The sequence below is a fragment of the Lissotriton helveticus genome, chromosome 5_1 (genome assembly GCF_964261635.1).
Source record: "Lissotriton helveticus chromosome 5_1, aLisHel1.1, whole genome shotgun sequence".
In the NCBI taxonomy this organism is placed as follows: Eukaryota; Metazoa; Chordata; class Amphibia; order Caudata; family Salamandridae; genus Lissotriton; species Lissotriton helveticus.
In genome coordinates this window covers 461,592,270-461,619,042 of record NC_136065.1, presented here as the reverse complement: position 1 = coordinate 461,619,042, position 26,773 = coordinate 461,592,270, and the positions used below count along the sequence as shown (strand labels likewise).

Below are 26,773 nucleotides of genomic sequence, written 5' to 3'. Positions count from 1 at the left end.
TATGTAACATAGTGTATTTTGCATCCCTCCATGCCACATCTATCTGTTGTTCTGAAAGGTGATAAGGTGAAAACAGATTTGTGATGTTAATGTGTCACCACAGCACATGACCAGAATGTAGTGTCTGTAGTGTCCAGCTCAACAATAGACTAGACCTAGGTTGGGACTATCTGTGTTGTAATGCACACATGCCTTGTTTTTTTAACATCTGCAGTGGATGATACAATGTTACCCAAGAAATATATCCTGGAGGATAAGGTAGTCATACTTTTGCCCACTAATGCAAAAGACTGTTCCATGTTGTCCCTATCAATTTCACACAGTCTTTCAGCAGCCTTCTGTTGAGATATTTTCCATATCTCATTATTGACACCATAAAGAAAGTGTTTTTGACATGGTTTTTGAGGACCCATTAAATAGTCCCATAGTTCCAGGTCATCAGCTAAAAGGGACAAGTTCTGTTGTGCCTGGGATAGTGTTGAGGTCTTTAGGCAATCATGGCACAACTTCCTAACACTGTAGTTTGTTACAACCCCTGAATTTTCAGTCTGCACATATCACATGTTGGGCCTATGTTCTGTAAATCCCTTGCTGTTATCTAGGAATCGAGCCTGATATCTGTTTGTGTCTAATAGCCAGACTAGTTATCCCTTACAATTGGGGTCTGATGAATTATGCTTATTCTTAAACAGCAAGCTAACTATGGTATCCTCATTGTAATTGTATAAGAGTGGGAACCCATTGTGTGTTTTAATCTTTTTTTTCTTCTTCCAAGTATCATAAATGTGATAGACTTCATCATACAGTGCATTCTCATCTAATACTAAGCGACAGCAATATCCGACATAACAAGCAAGCATATCTTTGTTCAAATATTGCAACATCAGGTGTTTACACGTCATGCAACAACGTGGAAAAAGGCAGAACCATGAGTATCATGTACGTATCTCCGTAGACATAAAGCCGTACCCCATACACAATATAGCAATGCACTCATCACTGAAGAGGATTTAGCAATGACAGCGAGGTAGGGAAGGGGTGTGCACAGAATTATTGCACTGAGGAGGTGCCATTCATCAATGTCAGTGGGGGACGTCATTTGCCAGAATCGTCCACACACCACAGTCAAGCGACTGTTTCTAGAGGGGGAGTGTCCGACCCATCTGCGTCCTGGGAGAGGAGATAGCTCTGTAGCGGGCCCCATATATCTCTAGGTCTAGAAGCCAGTGGAAGTGTCTCAGCGTAAATGGCGGATTGTTCCTGACAGTAAAGCAAATCACCCTGCCAGGTCTTGAATTTCGGTGCCCTCCCTCTGCCCCAGCGACATGCTACTCTGCGCTTCGCTAATAAAAGGGACACCGCCAGGAATTTGCGATGTGTCTGGGGTATCTGTGCAGTGTAACTCAAGCGTGCCACCCATGGGTCCCTGTCTAACGTGCTGCCCGTCTTGTTTTCCATTGCCACATGGACCTGCTCCCAGTACTCTTGTACCCTTGGACACTCCCACTCTAAATGGAGAAATCCAGGCTCCGGCCTCCGCATCGTTCACAGCAGTCATTGTCAGATAGTTGGAACCTAAATTTCTTAGCCGGGGTGTAGTATAGGCGGTGTAAACATTTGTAGTATATGACTGGGAGTCTGCAGCTAGCAGAGATCCGCGAGGTCTGAAGGCAACAGTATGCCCACTGTTCGTCAGAAACTTCCTCACCAAGTTCTGCAGTCCAGTACGCGCGTGTCAAACTTGTTGCATTCGCACAGCACATGCGTATACTGTTATATAGCCTAGACACCATATGCTTACCATCCTTGGATCCAAGCATTGAGTGCAGTGGTGCTAAAGTAGTGGGTTCCTGTGGGAAGTCAGGGAGAGCTGCCCGCATACCTTGTCGCAGCCTAACATATAGGAAATGGTCCAGAGGTGAGGGCCGTGCGTCATGAAAGAAATGGTCTGAAGAGTGAAATGTGCTGTCATGAAACATATCACCCCATGTAGATACATTGACCCGTGCGCATTGTTTATGAAAGCTCTTTTCTTGCAGCAGTGGTATACTAGGGTGATAAGTTAATGGCAGCAATGGGGAGTATAGCAGGGGAGCGTCCAGTATGTCTATGATGCGATGCCAGGCATCCACCGTGCCAGTAACTGTAGTAGGCGTTGTCGCTTGTGTCCGAGCAGGGGCATGTATAAGGCCAGACAATGGGATAGGGTCCACTAGTCAATCCTCCGTAGCAACCTGCGGCTTATATCTGGGGGGATGAATCCAGTAATATGCATAATGCGCTTGTGCGCTGAGAAAGTAGATTTCAAAGTCTGGTATGTCGAAACCACCCTGGGCATAGGGCCTTGTTAGGATGGACCACTGGAGCCGTGGCCGCTTCCCTCCCCATAAAAGTTGCAATAGTTCAGTGCGGAGGGTTTTAAAAAAATAAGAACCATGATAATAGGGTATATTCATGAATAGGTATAGAAATTGCGGGAGGACAACCATTTTAATGAGAGAGGCTCGGCCCGCAAATTAGAGGGGAAGGGAGATTCACTGGGTGACGTTATCTGCCAGTTTCGTGATGGCTGTGCCATAATTAAGGTGTATGGTGTCTTCTCTATCCCCAGTCAGCTGGATACCCAGATAACGTAAGTCAGTGCCACACCATTCTAGTGGGAAGTCTAGCGCAAATCGATCAACGGCAGGCGTTAGACGAAAAAGGTGGGATTTACTCCAATTAATGTTGATCCCGGATAGTCTACCGAACACGAGGAATTCCCGCAGTATAGGGTTTATGTTTTGTTGGGGGTCCCTGATATATAAAGTAATGTTGTCAGCGTAGAGGGATTTCAAGATTTGGTGCATACAGCAATTGAACGCACGATCGTGATGATGTTGGCGGAGTTTAGATGCCAGTGGTTCAACCGCTATGGTGAATAGAAATGGGGATAGCAGGCATTCCTGCCGCGTGCCCCTGGTAATAGGAAACACCGGGGAGAGATGACCATTGATTAGCACCTCATCAGTAGGCTGCTGGTAGAGCAACTTAATCCAAGAGAGGAATAGTTTGGGAAAGCCCATGCGCCATAAAACTCCAAATAAATAATCCCACTCCACTGAATCGACCGCCTTAGTGGCGTAAAAAAAAACTGCGGCCAGCGGAAAGTCAGGCACGACATTCTGTAATAGGGAAAAAAGGGCGTGGAGATTGTGAGACGTGGCCCTACCTGGGACGAATATCGATTGGTCGGGTAATATGAGTTTATCCATTAGGAGGTTCAGCCGATTGTTCAACAATTTGGCCAAAATTTTTGTATCACAATTTATGAGCGAGAGGGGCCTATAGGAATCGCATGTCTCTGGGGTCTTCCCTGGATTCAAAAGAGAAGTAATCAGTGCTTCACGCATCGAAGGGGGGAGCAGACCTCTTTCAAGAGATTCTTCATAAATTTCCCTAAGAACCGGGGCCATGATATCTTTGTAGTGCTTATAGAATTCGGCGGGGATACCATCTAAACCCGGCGCTTTCCCATTTTTGAGTTGGGTAATCGCCTCTCTAATTTCGTCCAGCTCAAATGGGAGACATAAGAACTTCCTCTGTGTATCGCTTAACCACCCTAGTGCGATATCCCCTAAAAAGTCATCCAGATCCAGGGGGGCATTGCGTTGTGTGGTGTACAATGTGTTGTAATGAGACGTAAAGGTGTTAAGAATATCAGATGTGTCTCGATAGACCGTCTCCCCTGGCCCCTTGACTTCTAGAACATGAGTGGAAAAGCGTGGGCGTCTGATCACTTCCGCCAGTGCCTTCCCTGGATGCTCATCCCTCCCCATATCTCCGGGCTACCCAATACCGTCCTCTAAATTTTGTCTCGCGGGCCGCGGTATCCTCATAGTCGGACAATTTCTCCCTGAAATCCGTCTGTACCTGCCCCATCTCCCCAGTTCCCATCCGCACATCCAATCCTCTCGCGGGCCGCGGTATCCTCATAGTCGGACAATTTCTCCCTGAAATCCTTCTGTACCTGCCCCATCTCCCCAGTTCCCATCCGCACATCCAATCCTCTCAGGTCCCGTTCCAGCATTCTGAGTCTATTTTGTATATCTCTAAGTACGCCAAAACTCTTTGCCATACAGCACCCTCTGATTGCGACCTTAAAGGCCTCCCAGATGGTCTCTACATTGTCCACAGATCCCTTGTTCCTTAGAAAAAAATCTTGTATCTCTTCCCCCAGCTCAGTGTGAAACACTGTGTCTAATAAGGCAGTGGGCAGTAGCCGCCAGCTAGGCCTAGGCGTATCATAGCCTGGAAGTGTGAGTACTAGCTTCACGGGGCAGTGATCAGAGAAGGTCCTAGCAAGGTGAAGCACTTTCTGAATAGCTTGGCCTAGTCCTCTGGAGTGTAGGTAGTAGTCCAGTCGTGCCCATGTTCCAACGTGCGCCGTAAAGTGTGTGCTCTCCTTGACTTGAGGGTGGTTGTAACGCCAACTATTGATCAATCCCCCCTCAGCCATTATGCCCTGTATAGATGCTTGGGAATTAGTGTAATGATGTGGCGAGTTGTTAGATCAATCCAAGGCCGGGTTGAGGGCAGCATTGAAATCCCCTCCCCAGATTATATGCGTGGACCCTAGGCTTGCAACTTTACCCCATAAGACATTGAAGAAATCAGGTGTGTCGACATTGGGGCCGTAACTATGAACTATGGTGACGGATCCCTTCCCAGGCGCCCCCATATTATCACATAACGTCCCTGGGGATCAGTTAACACACCCGCCAATGCAAAGGGGGTTTGCTTTTTTATCAGGATGACTGTGTCTCGAGCATAAGATCTATTGTGTCCCTCCAAAAGTCAAAACCTTGTACAGAGAGCTGGGAAAGAAAAGAAGCAGAGTAAACCAGCTCAGTGTCTGTTAACATATTTTCCTTTGCAGGTGATGGTGTAAGTCTATAATAGAAAGAGACTGGGTCAGATGTGTCATACCCAGAAAAATAGTCAAACTTCTGTGCAAATACTTTTGAACTACCTCTTGGTGGTATAGGGCAGTGTCCCCATCGTGTAAAGTTGAAAACCTCACTAGGGATACTAGCTTTATATAGAAAATGATGTCTGTAATATTGAAAACAAAACATCTCATCAAGGTTAGCTGTACTATCATATAACTCATCAGAAGAAAACCCAGTTGATTGTTCCTAGATTTTCCTGCATTTCACACACTGCATCAATCTCACTTATCAGAAATAGTGTCATGGGTGATAATGTAATTTAAAGACATTTCAAACAAATATGGAATTTGTTAAAGTTCAGTAGGACCAACCACATCAAATAATACCCCATACGATCCCATCCAAAACTGGAACAGCTGAAATAAGATGATACTAGTGGTTTCAGAACCAAGTCTACCATGTGTACTGCATTCTGGGATACAATGTCTGTCTGTTCAGAAGCAGAAAGAACACTGCCACAAAACCAATCCAAAGGACCAGGAAAAGTAATGCAATTGTAATCCAAAGTTGTAACCATGGAGAAGCACATTATGTTCTATTCAGCCAAAGATAGAAAATACGCACCTTCAGTTCAAATGACAGGGACGGGGGTGGCAGTTGCTCCGCTGTGTCAAAGGAGAAGTCATCAAAGTCAATGAAGTAACCAGAAGCCATCCGGTCTATCCTTGACAGCTAAGCAGGTTATGTTGAACTCGAAGATTCAATCTGTAGTACGTTGACGTAGACCTTGTTCTTTTCAGGATTTCAATTGAAATTTGTGTTTCTGTACTTGATTACTGTACAGTTGTAGTTTTTGCAACAGGTAGAAGACATACTTTGTTGTTGTTTAGTGTTGTCTCTCATTGGAGAGAGCCAGCTTTGTTTGTAATGAAGGATTTCATCTGAACCTCCTGGACGTTAGTAAGAAGAGACTGGTAGCTACCCAGGAGCCCATGCAGCTTACTGTTGAGGATCAACCACATAGCGTGGTTTGAGCAGATCAATGTATACAAATCTTTTGTCTCGATGGCCGGCAAGGGGCGGGAGAAGCACAGTTGTTGTACCATCAACTGCCAGGACAGGCACATGTGCTCTGTAGGATGGCAAAAACACTTACGTGTCCACAATCTTTTCTCTGACCAGATCCCCAACCTTCGGGACCCAGCAGGGTTTTGCTGTAACTATCTTCACTTCTCCAGTGTCAGTGCATTTTACTTGGACATTGCTTTATTCGTCCCAAAAGTAATTTAATTCCTGTAAAAAGCCAAACGTTCACTGATGTCAAACGGTGTTTCTGCCGCCACTGTGCTGGCATTATCGAGGTCTGGGACCCATATCTTAACCCGAAACAAGATCTCATAAGGTGTCCGACCACCCAAGAACTTTCTTGGCATGTTATTTAAAGCCCTCTGGACCCCATATAGGTGACAGGCCCAACCACGTCCTGAGCCTAAGACCCTCGCTGTTAAAGACCGCTTTAAATCGCAGTTTTTCATCTCCACTACAGCGTTTCCCTTGGGATAATATAAAGACGAGAAACACACCCAAACTTACTGTGGCCTCCTTGTAAGCCCCAAAGCTAGATGCTGGACCCTGGTCAGAAAGTAATGCACCAACTGGGTCTTTCCTGATGAAGACTCGCAGATCCTTTATAACAGTTTGGGTGACAGCCAATCGCTGTAGCTAAACCCAAAGGAATTGAGAGCAGGAATCCACTGCCACCAAGATATACTTGTAATCCCCATCAGATGCTAGGGGGTGGCAATGGTCCAAGTAAACACAAGCCAATGGCTTGTTTGAGATCAGTAGAGGTGTCTGTGGTGGACTTGCCACAGTGAACCCTTCATCTGCTGCCAGATGTCACATCTAAGGACGAAATCATTGGTCTATTTGTAAAGACCAGGCCAACAATAGTGTTGCTGCAATAACTAAATTGTAGCAGTCACCCTTGTATGTGCGGAATCCAGATCCCCATGTGCAGCTAGAATTAATCCCAGTCTGCATTGACGGTTTGGTATTACTCCATCCCCACTCATGGAATCTGAGCATATGGTATGTTTTGTGCATTTAAGGAGTACTTGAGTGGAAAACCTTGTGGCAGGTGTGTCTCATTGCAAGTAGCATTGATGGCCACCATGATGACTCTGATACTCCTTGTACTAGAATGAGGGGTTGCAGCAACCATGGCATTACAAACTGTCACTTTTGCAGCTTCATCAGTCATGAATTCCCTGCAACGTGAACGCCAACACTTTGAATGACACGAGACTGTGGCAAGCATTCTTTCAGCTTTTCCACCTGTTCCTAAAGCATCTTGTGCTTTACTGTGCAGTCTTTTGAATCTCTGAATCCATTCTAGCTCCAATTATGTAGGTACTCATTATATGACTGTACTCAGTAATAAGAATCATACATTATAAGTGTGGGGAATCCAGCATCCGTAGTCTGTAGTGCCAGTACTAGAGCCTTCAGTTCTACAAGCTGGGCTGTGTAGTCACCTAGTGACTGTGTGTAGGTTTTCTCAGAATGGAATTCTCCATCAGCATACAGCCTTTTACAACTGTGCATCCGGCTGGGTATTGGTGTTTTGTCCCTACAGCAGGGTGAAAAGAACCATCAATGTAAATGATATAGTCATAGCCATTTATAGGCATGATTTCATTAGGCAGAGGATATTTTTGTTCGTACTGGCAGGAATGCTTGCGTTTCTAGTGTAAAATCAAATCTGTAGTCTACATCTGTGACAGTGAGTGAGTTAGCCCATTGTATCCATCTTGGATGCAGAGCTTCCCTTGAGCCAGGGCTCGCTCTCTCACTACAGCAGTCTGTACTGCTGTCAGTATTTTTTCCGGAGTTGCAAAACGCATTTCAGCATTGGTATGTAAATTCGATGTATATGTTATTGGTACTGTGTCACCTTCTTTGAACATGACATGTGTATCCTGATATACCCACAATTACAAGGATCACCAGATTTGTACCATTTACATATGTGTGTGTAGCCTGTATAGACCGTATATTTTCTGTATGTTCCTGTGTCCAACTTGAGCTTGAAAATTTTGGACATAATAAATCGTAGAGTGGTTTTACCCGTTCTGCATAATCTATAATGTATGTTCTGCCAAAATTTGAAATCCTTTCTCAGATTGTAGTCTTTTTAGAGTTGTTGGAAGTTGAAGAAATGCACATTTTTCATAAAAATGGGTCGCCAGGCTTTTCCTTTAACTTGACAACTAGTTTCCTAAAAATAGGACACTGAGGTGGGCGAATTTAGATTTATTGAAAATTAAACCTATCATCCATGTGAGAAAACCCCAGGATTATGCAGTCCACTCTAGTCAAGTGATCCATAAGATCATTGTCCGTTAAGTATATGGCATCAACATAGGACAATGCCTGGTCATCAAAATTGTCAGGTAGTTCCATAATTCTGGCTGAGAGTGGCCCAGAGCTATTCTTATACCCTTGAAGTAAACTACAGAATTGTTTCTGTGAACCTAGCGTGGGAAGGCAGTCAAATACCTGGTTCCAGGCTCTATATTTTGACAGAAAAATCCATTTGAGATATCTAGTGTTGTTTTGTATATCTTCCGCACAATCTTATTAGTGCGGCATTCTGTGCATTTTGTACTGCAAATGTACGAGTAGCTGTGTTCAAATGTCTGTAATCTAATACTAGACGATATGAATGATCTGGTTTTGTTACCAGAAACAAAGGATTATTCATTGAAGAGGTGTAGCTTTCTATTACACTTTGGTATTCAAGTTGCCCACTCCTTTGCGTATGAATGTTTAATTAATTCTGGAACAAGTTTGGAAAAAAATGGTAAAATTACTTTTTCCCCATTTGGGCAATCCATTATGAAATCAGATGGCCAATCCTTTTCAGCCAGAAGAATATCGTTACCTTGAGTGAGTTCCTCCCAAAAGAGAGACATTATTGAACCTAGGTATGTGCCCTTCCAACCGTAGTTGGACTTCATGTAAACGATGTGGAACGCTTACTCTGGTATCTAGTGTTTCCACCGTGATGTACTCACTCAGTGCTACTCTCACCAGACAATCCATCAGGTTTAGGCGAACTATAGTGACTTCTGCTGTGCTGTCTATCATTGTCAATGCCCAGTCCCTGTTCAGAAGCAGAGTCCTCAATATCTGGGGTATGCCTGACCTTAAGTCATGCTACCTTCTTGTTTTTGAATTAAGGTTTTGACGTTTTAGACTTATCTTCTTGCATAATAATGTGGTCAGACGAGCTTTGTGAGTTCTTCCTTAGATTCACGTGCTCCTGTAATCTGAGTTCTGACCGTCCTCCTCTCTACGAACATTTATCGAATGAATACCGTAAGGAACAAGAGGAATGTGTATCAGCATCCTGATACCTGCCAGGTGTTTTAACATTATCACGGTTTCGTAAATTATAACGTTTCTCAATGGATTCCTCTGTAGGAGACCCTCCCCATGACTTTATTTTATCCTTGTTTTTTTATTGTCTCACTTCTTCTTTGCGAAGAGTCAGGTGCTTGCTTAGAGTTATCATTTCAGAATTACTCTTTAATTGTGGTTTCCTAGGTCTGACCCCCAAATGATCTCTACCCAATGTAGCATAGGTTTCTTCAATAGTTCAGGTAATTTGTGCTCCTATTGTGCTGGAGTCATATCCCTTAATCGTTGGTGTATAGCTAACGCTGCTGCTTCACGTTTAATGTTACTCAACACTATAACAGATATTGTGGCAAAGTTGCCCATCAGGCTAATTTCTATGTACAGGACAGGTGCTGCCAATGCTCATTCTGGACCTGTTTCAATACTGCAGGTAAAACTTGAGTGGAGTGGTAACATGCGTTCTGGTATATGCGGCAGCAAAAGACTGTACTCCGAGTAGTACTGTCCTCTCCCCGAGGAGCCATCCCCATTGGCAAGCATCTGTTTATCCTGCGGGTCGCTATGGAGAAACACTGCTTCAAGCTGATTTGTTTACTGTACAATTCAAAACTGAATTTCTTCCCTCTAGGAGGGAATTTTTCTCATGACTGCATTTAGTGTTTGTGGACTAATGCCTTGTGTGAACAATTGTGGTAGTGCCGTTTGAACAGCCTGTGCAGGAGTAAGTGTTAATGTTCGCATCACAAACTGTGTAAGGCTTCTGTATATTGTTACTAGATTATTGTATAATCCCTGTATCTGAGCTTCTGTCAAATTATTGATACAAGGATGAGTGTGTATGTGAAATATGTGACGTCGCAACGCATGCTTTTACAATGCGCTCGTTACAACGACTGTGTTGTTATCACACGTGCCATTACACTACAAGTTTTATCAACGACTTGCAGTAGGGGGCTCCCTGGATTTAGGAATAGAACTAATTATATTCCTACTCCAGTTTGTGCAAAAGCAGGGAAGGTGTTGGATTTAAAATCCAACCCATTCCCTAGTGTTGCACACCCCCTACAGCAAGTCGTTGATACGACTTGCGATGTAGTGTCACGCGTGGTAACAATGCGGTCGTTATAACGACCATGTTGTAAAGTTACGGCATTGTGTTTACAGCATTGTAAACGCTGTTTCCCATATATGTGGATAGGACTGGCCATGTGGCCCCCTCATTGCAGAGTGGGCCCAGTCTCACATTTTCTATGGTGTGTGTTCTTGGTAGGTGAGTGGAACTTGTATTGCCTCATTTGGAATGTACGCATCTGGTATTTCATCCTCAGTGTATTCGTGAAATACCTGTGTTGCATCATTTACAGTTGGGAATGTAACCCAGGAATAAAATATCTCTGTTCTATATGCTTTGTGTGTCTGTATAATAAAGGGAACGTCCCCAGCATCTAGTGTGAGGCCATTTTGTAGTAGTTTCTGAGTTACTGCATATCTGCATTTCTCAGAGATGTTTTGTGCCATGTATGCAAGAAATGAATTACAGAATTCAGTTAATATAGTGGGCACTAGGGGCCAGATGTAGGTAAATCTCATTTACCGATTCATAAATACCGAATTTTACCGATTCGGTATTTATGAATCGGTAAATAAGATGTAGGTAAAAATTCGGTATTTTTTACCGAATCGGCAAGATTCGGTATTTACCGATTCGGTAAATACCGAATCGGTATTTGCTATTGAATCCTATGGGCCTTGAAGCCCATAGGATTCAATAGCAAATACCAAATCGGTATTTACCGAATCGGTAAAAATCCGAATTGCAAAGGGGGACAGGGTGTCACTTTGACACCCTGTTGCACACCTGTAACTGGCTTGTGCGCCATGTGGCATACATACATGCCCTTAGGGCATGTCTGTGTGCCACATGGCACAGGTGTACATGCACAGATGTGCATGTACACAGGGATTCGGTATTTACCATGCAATTGTATTACATGGTAAATACTGAATCCTGAAAGGCCTGAAGCACTGTTCAAAGTGCTACCTACATCTGAAAATACAGAATTGGTAATTTTACCGATTGGTAAATTTACCGAATCGGTAAAATGTACAGAATGGGTAAATTTACCGATTCTGTAATTTTACCGATTCGGTAAAATTACCGATTCGGTAAAATTACCGATTCTGTATGTTTTTTGAGCCCCTACATCTCCATAGCCCAATACCGGTCGGAAACGGCCGAAAATCGGTATTTTCGGCTGTTTCCGACCGGTATTGGGCTACCTACATCTGGCCCTAGATCCTTTCAAGCTTGAACAGCAAACAGCCAATACATAGGGTATACCTACAAAGCTGAGTGGATATTTCCTGCCACCTCAGACGTCTCCAGTTAAAAGGTGTGTAGAGATCTCTGAGAAGGCAGGATTGAACTACTCAGTTGATCCATACAAAATAAGAACCCAACTAACATTGGAGGCGCCATTTTGTGTAGTTTCCACTTATCAGTAGAAACTGCGCGTTGTGGATGGCATAGGCTTAGGGATGGTGCCAGCTTGATTCTGTGCACCCCCACAGAATATCTTGTGCCTTGAACCAGCTAGCTCACAGTGCCACCAAAAGCCCCCTAAAACCAAGACAGGGAACAAACAGTTTTGGAAATCACTGAACATGACAACGGTGTTCCCTCCGGAACCATAGTGACAGACCTAGAGCCTTTTGCTTATACACTTGTTTGCTCTGAGAGATATACAAAGATTACAAAAAGGGACGTTTTAAATATTTATTGAACCAAAGTGATTCTTGTATAGAATATTTGTGCTGTAATGATCAATAGATAGAAGCAGATTAAAGTTATAATAAGTATCAGGACAGTCAACAGAAGAAAGAGTTTCACCATTGTACTGAAACAAAGTATATATGCAAGTATATAAAATATAAAAATCTGGCGTACCCCTACTATGCAGACCGTAACCTATATGTCTAGGGTGTATGTGTATGTTCTGCCTAGAAACCCCCTAGTAGATGATCCAACCCCAATACCTGATGGGTAAGAATGTATGACTTCGTTTTGGTCACATACTGGATACCCCTCACAGAGATGTCAGTCAGCTGCTGGGCTAACACTTCAGCATGTAGCGACCTCTCTAAGTCAGAAGAAGTGCCTCCTTGATTGTACCCGGAAACAGATGTTTATTTATAGAACGAAGCAGCCTTGCCTTGGTCTGAGATTGTTATCAGGTTGCCGTTGTTTGTATTCTTCAGAACTGTGTCGCAACATGGATGTAAATAACAAACACTTTTGCACAAAGTACGTGCAGGCCTTGTACAGAATGCCAAGACAATGTGATAGTGTTCCTGCGAAGATGGTTTGTGTAAGCAAGGTCAGTGCTTCCAGGAAACACACTCAAAGTGGCAGGAATGCAAATGTGTGTCAAAAGTCAATGTGGAAAGTGAAGGGAACTTTAGGAGGGATCTGTGTATATGTTAAAATGGCAATGTTTCCTATTAGGCTTGACTGGGACATATGACAAAGGCTGATAAACACATCTTCCACAGAATTCCAATAGTTTCTGTTAGGAAAATGGGAATCAGTCATTTTAACATGGTGTATGATGGGTGGTAGATAGTTGTTACATACCTGGCACTGTATTTTATTAATGGCTGGAAAAAAAGGGCATCACTGTGTTCTGCATGTGGGATTATGCACAATAGTTGACTGTTTAATATTTTTGGGACTGCATTTGGCTTGTTCTAGAAATAGTGATAGTGACTTTCTACATGAGGCCGATCGGTGTATATAGACTCATAATTAGCTGATAAAGACTTGTGACAGCATATATTCTTTGCTGCCATCTGCTGACTTTCAAAGGATACTACACAATGGCATGTATAGTACATGCCTCCTACAACAAAACTACAATATGTGAATCTGTAGTGTTCTTCGGGATTTGAGCCACTCCCAGTGTTCTTCCCAGGAAGTTGATTCCCAGGAAGTTGCATCCCAAGAAATTACTTCTGATGCATTCTTAGCCAACTGACTGGTGCGGGTCCCCATTCGATATTGCAATTCTTTCACATGAACGAGGAATTCCCCGGAAGTGCGGATCATGAACATTGCATTGATTAAGAACTTGCCCTTTGTACACACTGCTGTCAGTGAGGTCCTTGTATCATCCCCAACCGGGTTGTCAACAGCACTGGTGGAGCGCAGAGAAGATGATCAAACTTGAGTGTTTAGTTTAGAGGAAGTAGAAGTTGTAACAAGGTTTCCACAGTTGAACCTGCGGAAGGATCATTAACAGCGGAGCGGCCCCAGCCTGAACCTTGGCCACCTCCCAAACAGAATCCGTAGGCAGAGGGCTCGGCTCTCCCCTTGCATGCCCTGGTTGTCAGAGCGGTCCACGACCACAGGGGTGCTGTGCGGGCTCACGCACCTGGGATGACCTGACCGGCACACTTTGAGAGACTCCCAGAAGCCAAGGATCGACACAATGGGCAGCACTCTCAAGAAGGAACCCACCTTCACCAAGCACAACTCCAGCAGAAACTGAATCGCAGTGCCTGCCTGGATTGGGAGCACTCCCAAAGTCCCTGCCATCTGGGCCCTCCTGCACCTGGATTTCGGGCAACCAAGGAGCGGTCCATCTCAGGCAGCAGGGCAGCCTTAATTACCCCCGGGTGGAGCGGGTATAGAGGGACTCTGCGGAGGTCCACAGAGTTGGGAACAAACTCCGCTCTACTCCGCCACCCGCCTTCACCCCCCTTATAAAAATGAATAGTAGTTTGTTAATAAAAAACAAAAAATAAACACTTATCTGTATTGCCGGCGTCTCTGGGCTGCCCTACACCTCATCCTCGCCGTCTCCTACTTGGGTCTATCATCTTGCAAAAACTGCTCATGCGCACAAGTGCATGCACCGTTTTTGCAAGCTGATCGACCTAAGTAGGAGAGGAACGGCAAGGAAGAGGAGGAGGGCAGCCCGGGGATGCCGGCAGTACATGTAATTGTTTATTTTTTGTTTTTCAATAAAGTATTATTCATTTTTTTAAAGTCGGGGGCTGGCCAACTCTGCTCCGCTGTGGAGTAGGAATTTGCCCTGTACTCCGCGTTCTACGAGAAACATGGAGTAGACAAATTCCTGCATACTCCGCTGGCGGAGCGGAGTTGTGGCCCGGGGTTAGCCTTAATGAGAAGGAGTTGGGGCAGCAAAGGAACCCCAGCTCCTCTCGGCATAGACGTCATGCCCCCTGCTCGAAGCCAGTGTGAACTGCTTTGGGGAGGGGTAGTGCGGGAGTGGGTGCCTCTGAGCTCTTTCGTTCTGGAGGCAGCACCGCCTTCTTTGTGCTTCTACTGCACCTGCAGATGGGCGAACGTTGCAAACGTTGCCTGTGACTCTTGGTGGTTGAGCATTCGGCTCATGCATCAATGAAGAACGCAGCTAGTGAGGGATCCTGGCCAGCCGAATATGGTGCTGAAAGTGAGGTGCTAAAGCCCCACAGTAGCAGTAATCCTGAAGCCTGGGTTTCTGCCATAGGAGCCCGACATAGCCCATGACTCCTGGACAGGGCTGACAGTTGTGAAGGAACCTGGCTGGCTCTAGCAGTTTCCCCGAATGTGGCAGGCAGTGTGGCCGCAGCAACGAGGAAGCAGTATCAAAATGACGCTGGCCCGGTGAGTGGACCACTCTCTAGCTGCGTGGGCCTCTGCCCGGGCAAAAAGAAGTGACCCAAGGAGGCCAATGGGCGTCCCGGCTGAAATAGGGCCCCAGAGCACACACAGGAGCCCCGTTGGTTGTGTACTCCCCATGGCTGTGTGCCACACATGGCTGTCTGTGGTGTCTTATGGTTGCCCGTGCTATGCGCATCTGGCACTCACTTCTGTGGCTGGATGGAGAAGGGGTCTCCTGGCTACCCGCGGGTGCAGTTTCCCAACCTGGCCCCCTGCAAGATTCAGTCTCCGATCCAGGAAAGGGTGGGCTGTCTTGACCGTGCAGCCCAGGGTCCCGTCCCAGCTCCCCCCATACTTTGGCATCCGACTACAAGCGCAGATCAGACGTAGCAACCCGCTAAATTGAAGGATATTACTAAGAGGAGGAAAAGAAACAAACTAGAATTCCCTCAGTAACGGCGAGTAAAGAGGTAAAAGCCCAGCGCCGAATTCCCACCCTGTAGCCGACGCAGGAAATGTGACGTACAGAAGACTGACTCCCTAGAGTCCTTCTGGTTGAGGCTCACCTCTAGAATGGCGGTACACCAGTAGCAGCCCCTGGCGCACCGGGATCAGGTGTTCTGTGAGTTGGGTTGCTTGGGAATACAGCCCAAAGCAAGTGGTAGGTAAGTTTAATCTAAGGCTAAATATGGGTGCAAGACTGATAGAAAACAGGTACCATAAGAAAACGCTGAAAAGCTTTTTGAAGAGTGAGTTCAAGAGAGCATGAAACCATCAAGAGGTAAACGAGTGGGTTCTGTGCAGCACTCCTGGAGGACTCAACACAGCAGGAAGGTTGGTCGCCCAGGATGGCAGATCACCTCTGCCGGACCATTGTCTGGGTGCACCTGGCCCCTGCAGGGCATATTTCCTCCATTGCAGTGCACCATGACTGGCTTCTGGTCAACTGGGAAGGCTTTGGGGTGGTAGGTGGCTCTCTGCTCCGGTGGAGAGTGTTACAGCTCCTGAGCAGCAGCTTCACTGTGTCTGCGGGGCCAAGGGTGATTCGACCGCCACTGCTCTGCCCCATAAATCACCTCATCCCCTCTCAGGGTCTGCCAGAGTGTGAAAGGGGCATATGACCCCCTTCTTCCGGCTGGACTGTTAACTGGGACGGTTTGTGCTCTGTGCACCCCGCCTGTGTTATGCGGCTGGGTGGGGAGGCCCATGCTGGATGCCAGGGGCAGCAATGTGGGTTACCCATCTGATGCATCTTGAAACACAGACCAAGGCGTTTAACACGTGCATGTGTATGAGGGCTGAGCGAAACCCTGTGGCCCAATGAAGGTGAGGGCCCATGCATGTTGGCTGAGGCAGGATCCCACAATGCCCCAGCAGTGGGTGCACAACTAGCCCGTCTCACCCGCATCACTGGGGAGGTGGAGCATGAGCGTTTGTGACAGGACCCGAAAATGGTGAACTATGCCTGGGCAAAGCAAAGCCAAAGGAAACTCTGGTGGAGGTTCGTAGCAGTCCTGTCATGCAAATCGGTCATCCGACCTGGGTATAGGGGTATAAGATTAATCGAACCATCTAGTAGCTGATTACCCTCAGGATAGCAGGCGCTCAGAATCCCAGGTTTTATCTGGTAAAGCAAATGATTAAAGGGACAAAACAATTCAATCTATTCTCAAACTTTGGATGGGTAAGAATCCCAGCTTGCTGGTGTGGAGTTGGGCATCAAATGCCAGTTCCTGGTGTAGCACTTTTGGTATGCAGAATGCTGCGGTATGAACTGAATGCCAGGTTAAGGAGCCCAATGCCAATACTCATCAGAACCCAGAAAAGGTATTGGTTGATATAGACAGCAGGACGGCGACCATGGCAGTTGTAATCCGCTAAGGAATGTGTAAAAACTCACCTGTTAACTCAACCCGCCCTGAAAATTGATGGTGCTGGAGCATCAAGCCCATACCCAGCCATCGCCAGTGCTGACAGCCTTGGGGACTAAGCCTCAACACAGTAGGAGGTCTGCTGTGGTGCTCATGGAAGCCTGGGGTGAGGGCCCGGGGGGAGCCACTACAGGTGCAGATCTTTGTGGTAGTAGCAAATATTCAAATAAGAAATTTGAATGGCAAAGTGGAGAATGATCCATGTGAACAGCAGTTGAACTTGGGTCAATCGGGTCCTGATAGATAGGTGAGCTCCATTCAAAAGGGACTGGCAATTTCATCTGTTTCCTTTGGTTGATTGAAAGGGAGTCAGGGTCATATCCCCGAATGCTGAGTGGCGGCACCCGCATGCCATCCAGTGTGGTAACGCATAAGATCCCAGAGAAGCCAAGAGGAGACCCGGGGAGAGATGTTTTCTGTGTGACGGGTTGGGAGTCGTGGAATGGGTTCATTTCAAGAGAGTGGTCCAAGCCTTGGAATGCGTTGCAGTTCTGAAGGCATCCGAAAGCTCTAGCTGGTCTTTAAAAATCCAGGGCAGATGGTGTCAATCTTGCGCTGGCCGTACTTATATCTGCAACAGGTCCTCAAGGTGAACAGCCTCTGGAATGTTGGAACAATGTAGGTAAAGGAAGTCAGTTCCAATCCTTCAGGATAAGGATTATCTCTAAGGGCTAAGCTGGTTGGGCTGGGGTGTGAGGCGGGGCTGGGCACATGCTGCGGATGGACGAGATGCCATCTTGGAAGGGAGGCAGTGACTCTGGATGTAAGCTGGGCTCTTCTTGTGGATTGCCCCAGCTGCGGTGGTTACCTATCCCTGGGACTCGGGCACAGTTGTGTCTCGTCCGGCACCTAGCAGCAGACCTAGAACTGGTGCGGACCAGGGGATTCCGACCTCTTAATTAAAATAAGGCATCTCAAAGGCCCAAATCGGGTGTTGATGCAATGTGATTTCTGCCTAGTTTACAGAAATTCAAAGGGAAGAAATTCAATGAAGCGCGGCTAAACGGCTGGATTAACTATAACTTTCTTAACCTCTTCTCAGTCGTAGTGGTCTTTACTTCGAAGTGGTCCCATAGCTAACCGTCTCTATACCACTATACTCTTTGAGAAGAAGTCTGTAGAAATAGACCAAACAAGGTTCTATGATGGCCGTAAGCCTGATAGTGAAAATTGTGAAGCTAACAATCACAATTGCAGATGGGGTAGTTCCTAGAGATTAAAAAACCTGTTAAAATGGCGAAAGGAGGTGCTGTCTTTTCCACAATTCTAATACTAACAACACAATAAATAACAACGAATCGAATCACACTGTGTCACCCTGTTCACCCGCCATGCTAACAGAAGATGAAGTACCTCTAGACCTCATTGAAAGCATCAAATTTATAGCTTCTTCAGCCAAGAGTGACATAAAGACTTGAAAACATACCTGATGTTTATGAGGTCAATAATAAACTCAATATCAAGAAAAGAGGTCAACGATAAACTCAATATCAAGAAAAGTAATTTCACAAAAAAAGTCACTTATCATGACTATCCCAATTATAAATATATATGTGATTTATGTGGAGACATAATGGGAACTTTCAAAGGGCTTAAAAAGAATGTCTTTAAAAAGCATAAAGGAGTCCACCTAACAACATATAGTTCAAAATGTGACAAGGAAGCTAAATTACACAACATTGCATGCCACTATGCAAAATGCACAGGTAGAAAATAGAAAGGAGAGCTACAATTTCTCTGTAGCTTCTGTGGCCTCAGAATCAGAACTAAAATTGGAATGTCACAACATGCAAGGCATGCCCATCCAAAGCTCAAAATGATGCTAGACTCACAGCTCTAGCAAGCAGCAAACCATTCAAACTATGGTCAAAAAAATAATTACTGTTGCTAGCTGAATTTGAACAAGTATACGAAAACAAAATAAATATAAATGCGCTCATGGTTCCACATTTCGATAACAAAAACAGAGAGCAAAATGCAGAAAAAAGAAGAGATAGAAGGGATAAAAGCAAAAAACTGGTAAAGGATGTACTGCAAGCTTCCAACAACACTGAAAGTGACTCCAACAATGTACCTGAAATCTCAGTGGAAACAACACCAGTAAAGCGTAAAGACTTTATCAATAGAGAGCGTGTGCCGAAAATCACAAATTTTGATGATCCAGATGATAGAATATCAGAAGTTCAGAAATACTCTAAAAATCCAAAGCATCACAATGCAGCTATGGACCTGATGGATAAAACTGTGACATATAGCTCAGAAAACACCAGTGAAATAAGTCCTATGCCAGTCAATCGCAATGACATTCCACCTGAAACTGGTAATAGGCCTATGAGTACTGCTCAAGAGGAGCTTTAGAATGTCCTAGTTCTGAGCAACATACCAAAAAAGACAATGAAACTGAAAGGCTCAATAGAATGCATAAGAAAAGATATGCAAAAGCAAAGTATAGCTATAATACCAGGCTATGTTCAATAAATAAAAAGAGAACTGCTAGAATAATCGCTGATGGTGCAGAAGATGCCACTTACCAAATCAGTGCCAATGATATCTTTAAATACTACAAAGATAGTGTAGAAAAAGAGAACAAGAAAAACCCAAAACGTATCTGTATTGAGAGAATAACGGAAGAATGGTATATTGAAAAACGTTGCAAAGAAATTTCACTGCTTGAAATAACTAAAGCGTTCGAAGATATAATAAAGCAAGCGGGGCCTGAAAATATTAGCTTAAATGGTATTAATGAGGTTCACAATAAAATATTATCGAAATTGTTAACTATCAGAAGAATCCCCGAATGTATAAAGAAAAACCGTCCAATCCTAATTCCAAAGTAAGTACCAATTGGTGAACTAAACAAAATGAGCACTTGGAGACCAATTACAATCGGTCCAGCCTTCATGAAGTTATTTACAAAAATCTTGACCAAAAGACATACTTCATTCGTCAATTTAAATACGAGACAAAAAGGCTCCATGAAAGTAAGAGGGTGTCTCGAAAATCTGACTACTTCAGAATATCATTAAAGTGGCACGAAGGAATAAACACTCACTTGCAGTGGTCTTCATAGACAACTCAAAAGCTTTTCGTCATACATCCGAGATGTAATAACAGACTCATAAACGTCTTTTACGGGCAAAAATAATGAATCTACACCAGAAATACCAATAAAATATGCAGTAAAACAAGGTGACTCGTTGTCCCCAATGTTTAATATTGCCATGGATCCCCTAATATGTGAGCTTCAGAAAAACGGCAAGGGCTTCACTTTCGGTTCAGATGGTCTTATTGAACAGATCACGCTCCAGCCTTTACTGATGATATAACAGTACTTAGCAACACATGGGAAGGAATGAGTACTAATTTGAACAACATTGAAAAATTCAGTAAAACAACAGGCTTAAAACTAAATGTGAAAAAGACCCACAGTTTCTTCATCAGTCGCCACAAAGACAAAATCCTGGTGGATAACTGCAAACTATAGCAATTTGAAAAATAAAATATTGAGACCATTCATCCAGGTGACAGTGAGAGATACCTTGGTTTGAACTATGATCCACAGATAGGTCATACAAGAAACAGCCAAATAAATGAGATTTTAACAAGTTGGGCTCAAAAACTTGACAGTCTACCTCTCAAGCCCATGCAAAAAGTTGAAATATTGTGCCAGTATCTGGTTCCTAAGCTGTCATGTAAATTGAAAATGGCAAGCACAGAAGCGAAAACTCTCATCATCCTGGACCATACTACAAAGAAATATGGGAAGCATTTCCGCAACCTACCTGCATGCACCTTTGATGACCTCCTCTACTTCAAAGGATCATATGGGTGCCTAAGTATACCATAGCTATATACAACAATCGGACTTAATAAAAAATCAGCAATCTACTATATCTCAGAGAAACTCCACATTTTTACATTGCTCACTTTTACATGTATGCAGGAGAAATAATTCATGAAAAAATGTATAATATTATCAAAACCCACAAACTTAACATTATGGACAGTAGATTCCTGTGCTACATTTTGCAGTAGTTAGCAGCATATGACAGGAGAAAAGAGGCATTTGAGAAATGGGAAAAATCTCCAGGTCCAAGGTGATGGTATTAAATATCTAGAAAACAATCCAACCTCAAACTTCTGGATTAGTAAGTGCAAGAAACTGAAAGAAAACCAAGATATTGCTGTGCTAATGCTAAGAGTGAATGTTTTGTACACTAGAGAAACCATATCTAAAGGAAGAGATCGAACATTCGCTACTTGCAGATCTTGTAAAGATGTTTGTGAACAAATTGCTCACGTTTCAGGTACATGTCCTAAAACAAAATACATAAGGATCAAAAGACATAACAACATTTTGGTACTTGTCATTGATAAAGTAAAAAGGTGTGGTTGAATGACATATAAGGAACCTCATATCAAAAATAGTCAAGGTGAACTACAAAAACCGAATGTAGTGTTCACGAAAGATGATGCTGCTGTAGTGATTGATGACTCAATTTAATATGAAAGCTGACAGCATTTCCTTGAACTAGCAATTGAAAGTAAAGTTAAATGCTATCAGGATTATGTGAGGGACGTAAACGCCACTCCTCCGGCAGAGTTAGCAACTTTTTTGGCACTCCGCACTCTGCTTGCAGCACGAAGTTTGTCGAAAAACTCCACCAACGGAGTTTACCGGCGCACTCACCAAATAACGGGGGATTTTGTCTCCTTCAGGAATATGACAGCGAAATTTGAGGGTGAATCAGCCCAACCGCCCGCTTGGTGGTGCCTGACAATAGAGTGTTGAAGGAAAGTACACAGCCACTGATCTGTGCATTTACCCATTGTGCACTCCTATTGAAGACAAGCTGATGACTTGGTCTCCTTGAAACCGGTTTCAGTGGCACGCCCGGACCGAGCCAGCTAAATGAAGTACAGAAATGGTCACAGCTTCCTTTTCCGCTTGTGCGAGCGTGCAGCAGCTACCCACAGCTGCATGCCCTGCTCTGTTTGCAGGATGGCTGGCTACATGCGAGGACTACACTGCACTCCATCTGCAGCAGAGCCCATGCCAGCTGCGTTCTTAACACAAGCATAGGGACCATGGGGTCGGACATGAGCCAGACACAGCAATGCAAGTTCGAATAGTAAGCGTTGTGTCTACATGGGGATAGCCTGATGAGGATTCCCTTATCCGGAGATTGTGTAGTATTCACAAAAATCATTTAATCTGTGAATGGCCTTGAGAGAGCGCAAACTGATTTAAATATATGAGTACATCACACTTACCTGTAGTAAGCACAAATCATGAAGAGAAATGCCATGAGTGCTAATAGTATCTGCAAGTATATTCAAAAATATACAGCTAATATAGAGATTTAAGTAGAAGTGGAACTAATACAGAAATGTGACATTATATGACTTTATTAGATGTGATTATTTTTTGAATCCATGTCGTGAAGCTGCTAAACATAAGGTGGTATGTGGTTAAGAGCAGAACGTGGTAGGCCTCAGGGCCAGAGCTGGAGCTAAAAGGGAAGGTGTTTCTTTTCACGACACAGATTGTTTTAACGTTTTTGGTCATTGCATTAATGGGCCATGATTTATAGTAATGTTTACTGAATAATAGAAAAAGAGTATTAACATGCTTTAATTAAATGAAGAAGTTGAATGCTATAATCATAATGAGAAATATTGTAGGCCTGAAATGTTTTAGCATTGATTTACACGTACATGTCTGGGCTGAGAAATGTTGCAAGCCTTTTTAGAAGTCTATGAGAGTTGGGTTCTTGGCGGCAGATATCTGTCTGCAACAGGAAAGGGGGGATCCAATTATAAATGAATGAATAGAGGTCTGTTCAGTGGACGGCCCAGACATGGAGGAGGGTTCTGGAATGTTTAAGGGGTATCAGCGGGCCGGAGAAGAGTCTGAGAAGCAAGGTCAACTCTAACGTCTGAGGCCCAATACAAAGCATCATGGAAAAAGCCTGAAGTTGCACCACGTGAGAGGCGTTTCGCAAGGGGCGTCTCAAATGTTGTTGACTGTTTTGTATTAGGGACAGCACCCCTGGGTGGAGTTAGAGCAGAGACCTGAGGACCCTTTAGAGAGCGGATGGGTAGGCAGAGAGAGGGGTCATGACTGGAGAACTTTAGGTTTTCACCAAGAGACTTAGAGTGGGTGACTTCCCTTGGGGGTCATTCATTGCTGACACCTTTGTTAGGTTGGGATTTGGTTAAGTAGGGATACCATCTAGAACAGGGTAGGGACGCCTAACCTGTGTTTGTTTTCCTCCAATCTAAATGAAGGAGCGATATGCGTCTATGCTTATAGCTTTATTATTCTTAGAACTTGTGTTAGTGATTTCTGTTGCTCGTCTGAGGGCTTTTCGAGAGCACATGTATGTAATTGGACCTGTGTATCTCGTGAATCTCATTCTGAGATGCCTGTATTTGCAGCTCATTATATCTTTACAATAAACTTTTGAAAACTAGAAGTTGTCCGTGATCTTTGAGAGTAGAGTCCTTTCTTGGGTGAACTGACTTGGAAATAGGTGCACTTTCTTTCCTTACAGACAGGCAACAAAGGTTCAGTCGACCAGATCGAGGTTTGGATCAATAGAGATAAGGTATCGATCAAAATCTCGCCCTTTCAGTTGGTAGCTATAGAGGATGGTTGCCTTCTTGAGGACGGTGACCTAGGCCAGGTTAGCTTACCCCAAGGCCCCTAGAAATCGATGATCGGAAGAACAGCCCGCAGAAGAAGATCCGGATGACGTGAGACAGAAAAAGCAGCAGTATCGGTCGAGAGTGAGTATAAAGGGTTATGCGTGTTAGATTGCGGTGTTTTTGTATTGTATCTATGTTGTAATGTCTGGCGGAGTTGAATGTCTGTAGAGTGACTGTGGAACAGGTTGTGAGCGCGCGCAACCGGTGGAAATCTTAAGTTCAAGGAGAGCTTAAGTGGTTCGGGTGTATCGGACACCCAGAGTAATTGTCAACTAGTGTGAAGGGGGTCATGAGGTACCATTGATCATCCGAGAGACCGAGATAGGGGGAACGTAAGAGTGAGTGCGTGAGTAACGGACGCTGGTCGGAAGTTACTGTGTGTGTAAGCAACCTATCAGAGAGACGATAGACATCTCGTCAGTTGTGTTGACAATTACAGATAGACTGTGGACGTACAGTCGAGAGAAGTGACCGCTTGGTCGGAAGTAGTCATTTTTCGGTGTATGAATGGGACGCATGCATAACCGGGAGACGAGTTGAGAAAGGAGGGGTGCTGCTGCGAAGCGGAGAAAAGTGACGTCAGGTGGTGTCGCGCAGTGATTGGCTGACCGGCGAAAGACCGCGCTGTGATAGGCCAGCTAGCGAACACGTCAGACAGGGTCGCGACGTGATTGGCCGACAGGAGAAAGACCGCGCTGTGATAGGCCAAGCTAGCAAAGCCGCGACAGGATTGGTGGATTGTCATCAGGAAGTAAACAGAGTAGCGAGGCTGGATTTTGTGCGCATAATTATGAAGTGTTTTAAATGGTTGAAAGCGCTGTTTAAGAAAGAGAAGCGAGGATCGTATGAAGGGGAAGAAGCCCCGCCGGAGGGTACGCCAGCTCGTTATATGGCAGTAAATGTTGGGTTGCATACGATCCTTTGGATATCAGAGTGGAGTAAGATTACTGAAGGAAATGAGGAACTGACGTTCCCGAAGTACGGGACGTTCAGATTAGAGGTGTTACATCGATTGAAATCAGTCATGACCTCAAAGAGACCCTTGCCTAGACCAACCCAGTTTGAAGCTCTTGAAGCATGGATTAGGGCAGCGCATGAAAAGAATATGAACAGACGACAAGAAAGGGTGAAACGATCGGTAAGGGCAGTGCAGGATGCCAGGTGGGATGCGGATGCTAAAAGATGGAGAGTGCATAATTTGGAAATAAATAAACTGTACCCAGTGTTAGAGGCGCCAGTAAATAAAAGCCCTCTGGAAGAAGATGATGAGAGCGAAACAGAGGATAGCTTGATAAACAGATTACTGACAGACAGGCCACCCCCGTATAATAGAGCAGGGGGAGAGGTCGAGAATACTGAAGGAGCAAAGGGGGGCAATGCAGGAGAGCATAGACCGCTTCCCAGTTCAGAGTGGGATCCTGAGCCAAAGAAAGAGTTGCTCCAGCCTAGTCAGGTGCAACAGGTAGTCGGTAGGTTTGTGGTACAAAGAGCGCCGGAAACGGAAAGCGCCACATCCTACCCATTACCAGATGCACTACAGGTACCTGTTACCATAGGTCCTATAATATCGATATATGACCAAGAGAGAGCAAAAGGGGAAGAACGGAAACGGAAAGACAGAGAAAGAGCAGAGCAGGCAAGGAGGAACGATACCACTAATTCCCCAAGTCAGATGCCGATACCCAGGGAGTGGAGCACCCCGATGCACACAGCAGGGGACCCGGGAGGAGATCCTGGGGGCCCTAGATGGCCAATGGATCTGAGGGGATCTGGACGAAAATCCTTTCAAGAGCTAAATGAGTACATGAAGCAGTGGGATGAGGCAGTGAAGGCTCAAAAGTGCATCAATGCTGCAGAAGCAGAAAGGGAAAGTCAGGACAGCAGAGCACGGACTCACTGCGGGGCTGGGGAGAGTAGCCCGGAGTGGGACTGTAGAGGGAGTAGGGGAGTCACCCATTGGGCCCGGAGTGGAGGTAGAACAGACCTAGAAAACGGGGGCCCCGGGAGTGAAGGGGTGGCGCGCCCAATACTCAGTGAGGGAGAGAGGAGAGCGCAAGAGTACAGGAACAGCTTTAAGTGTCCACACTGTGTGCCTGGCACCAGAGAACAGAATGGGAGTTGTGAGAGGTCGCACCATAGTCCCTGTGATGACAGAAATGAGCGCAGCCCAGGGAATATGGGGAACCAGGAAGGATCGTATCGGATACTGAGCGATACGAGGCAAAGGGAGTGTAGCGACCAGAGGGAAAATAACAGAGAGATGTGCGGTGAGAGGAGAGAAGAAGACGAGAGTGGGCAGAGAGAGAGTAGGGATAACAGGCCCGTGTTCCATCACCTTCCAAGATCGGATGGCCGAGCATGGGACCTGGAGAGATGGGAGCAAGGGAGGCCACCCATTAACTCTCCTGAGCCCAAACGCAGAGCTCGAAGTTGGGATGGTAGGGAGACCAGTGAGCCCCCTTCAAAAGACATATTGCGAGCTGAGATAAAAGCCAAGAGACTTGATGTCTCCAGCTTAAGGTCAGATCTGGATGACATGGTAGATGGCACCCTGCCTTTAGAAAGAATGGAAATGTATGAACAGGATGAAATACTGTATATGGCAAAGGACATCACACGAAAGGCGAGAGCAGTCCATGAGAAGTTAGTCGAACTAGCAGGCAAATATATGGTGGACTTGTCAAGAACCAAAGCATTACAGGGTAACCACAGGCTACATTACTCAGATCGAGACCTAGATGAGAGGAGAACGATTGGGCTGAAAACACACATAAGGGAACTGATTACTGGAATAAGGACATGGAGGGCACTAGATAAGTGGGAAGAGAGGTGGTCCAAGAAAGGGACCGGCAGGAGAAGCATGATTGGTATGACACCAGGACAGCAGGGAATAGAAGCTTACCCTTTGCGGGAAGTTGCAAATGGGAACTATGTACATGTCCCTTGGAGTAGGGGAGATTTAGCTGCTTTTACCACCTCTTTCCCCAAATTACGAGAGAACCCTGTGGAGTGGTACAAGCAAGTCGAGAGGTTTGTAAAAATCTCCAAGGTCCTATGGATAGATCTGAACACGCTGTTTGACATTGTAGTACCAGGAGATCTGTGGACAG

The 26,773-nt window shown here is 45.0% G+C and overlaps 1 protein-coding gene and 1 pseudogene across 1 annotated transcript in view; both read left to right on the top strand.

Annotated features, from left to right (window-relative positions):
• The window catches only part of LOC144753216 (uncharacterized), a 405,054-nt gene that overhangs the window by 31,889 nt on the left and 346,392 nt on the right, over positions 1 to 26,773 (top strand). The gene's annotated exons all lie outside the window — the stretch shown is intronic.
• On the top strand, positions 15,415 to 17,558 carry LOC144756739 (28S ribosomal RNA; annotated as a pseudogene).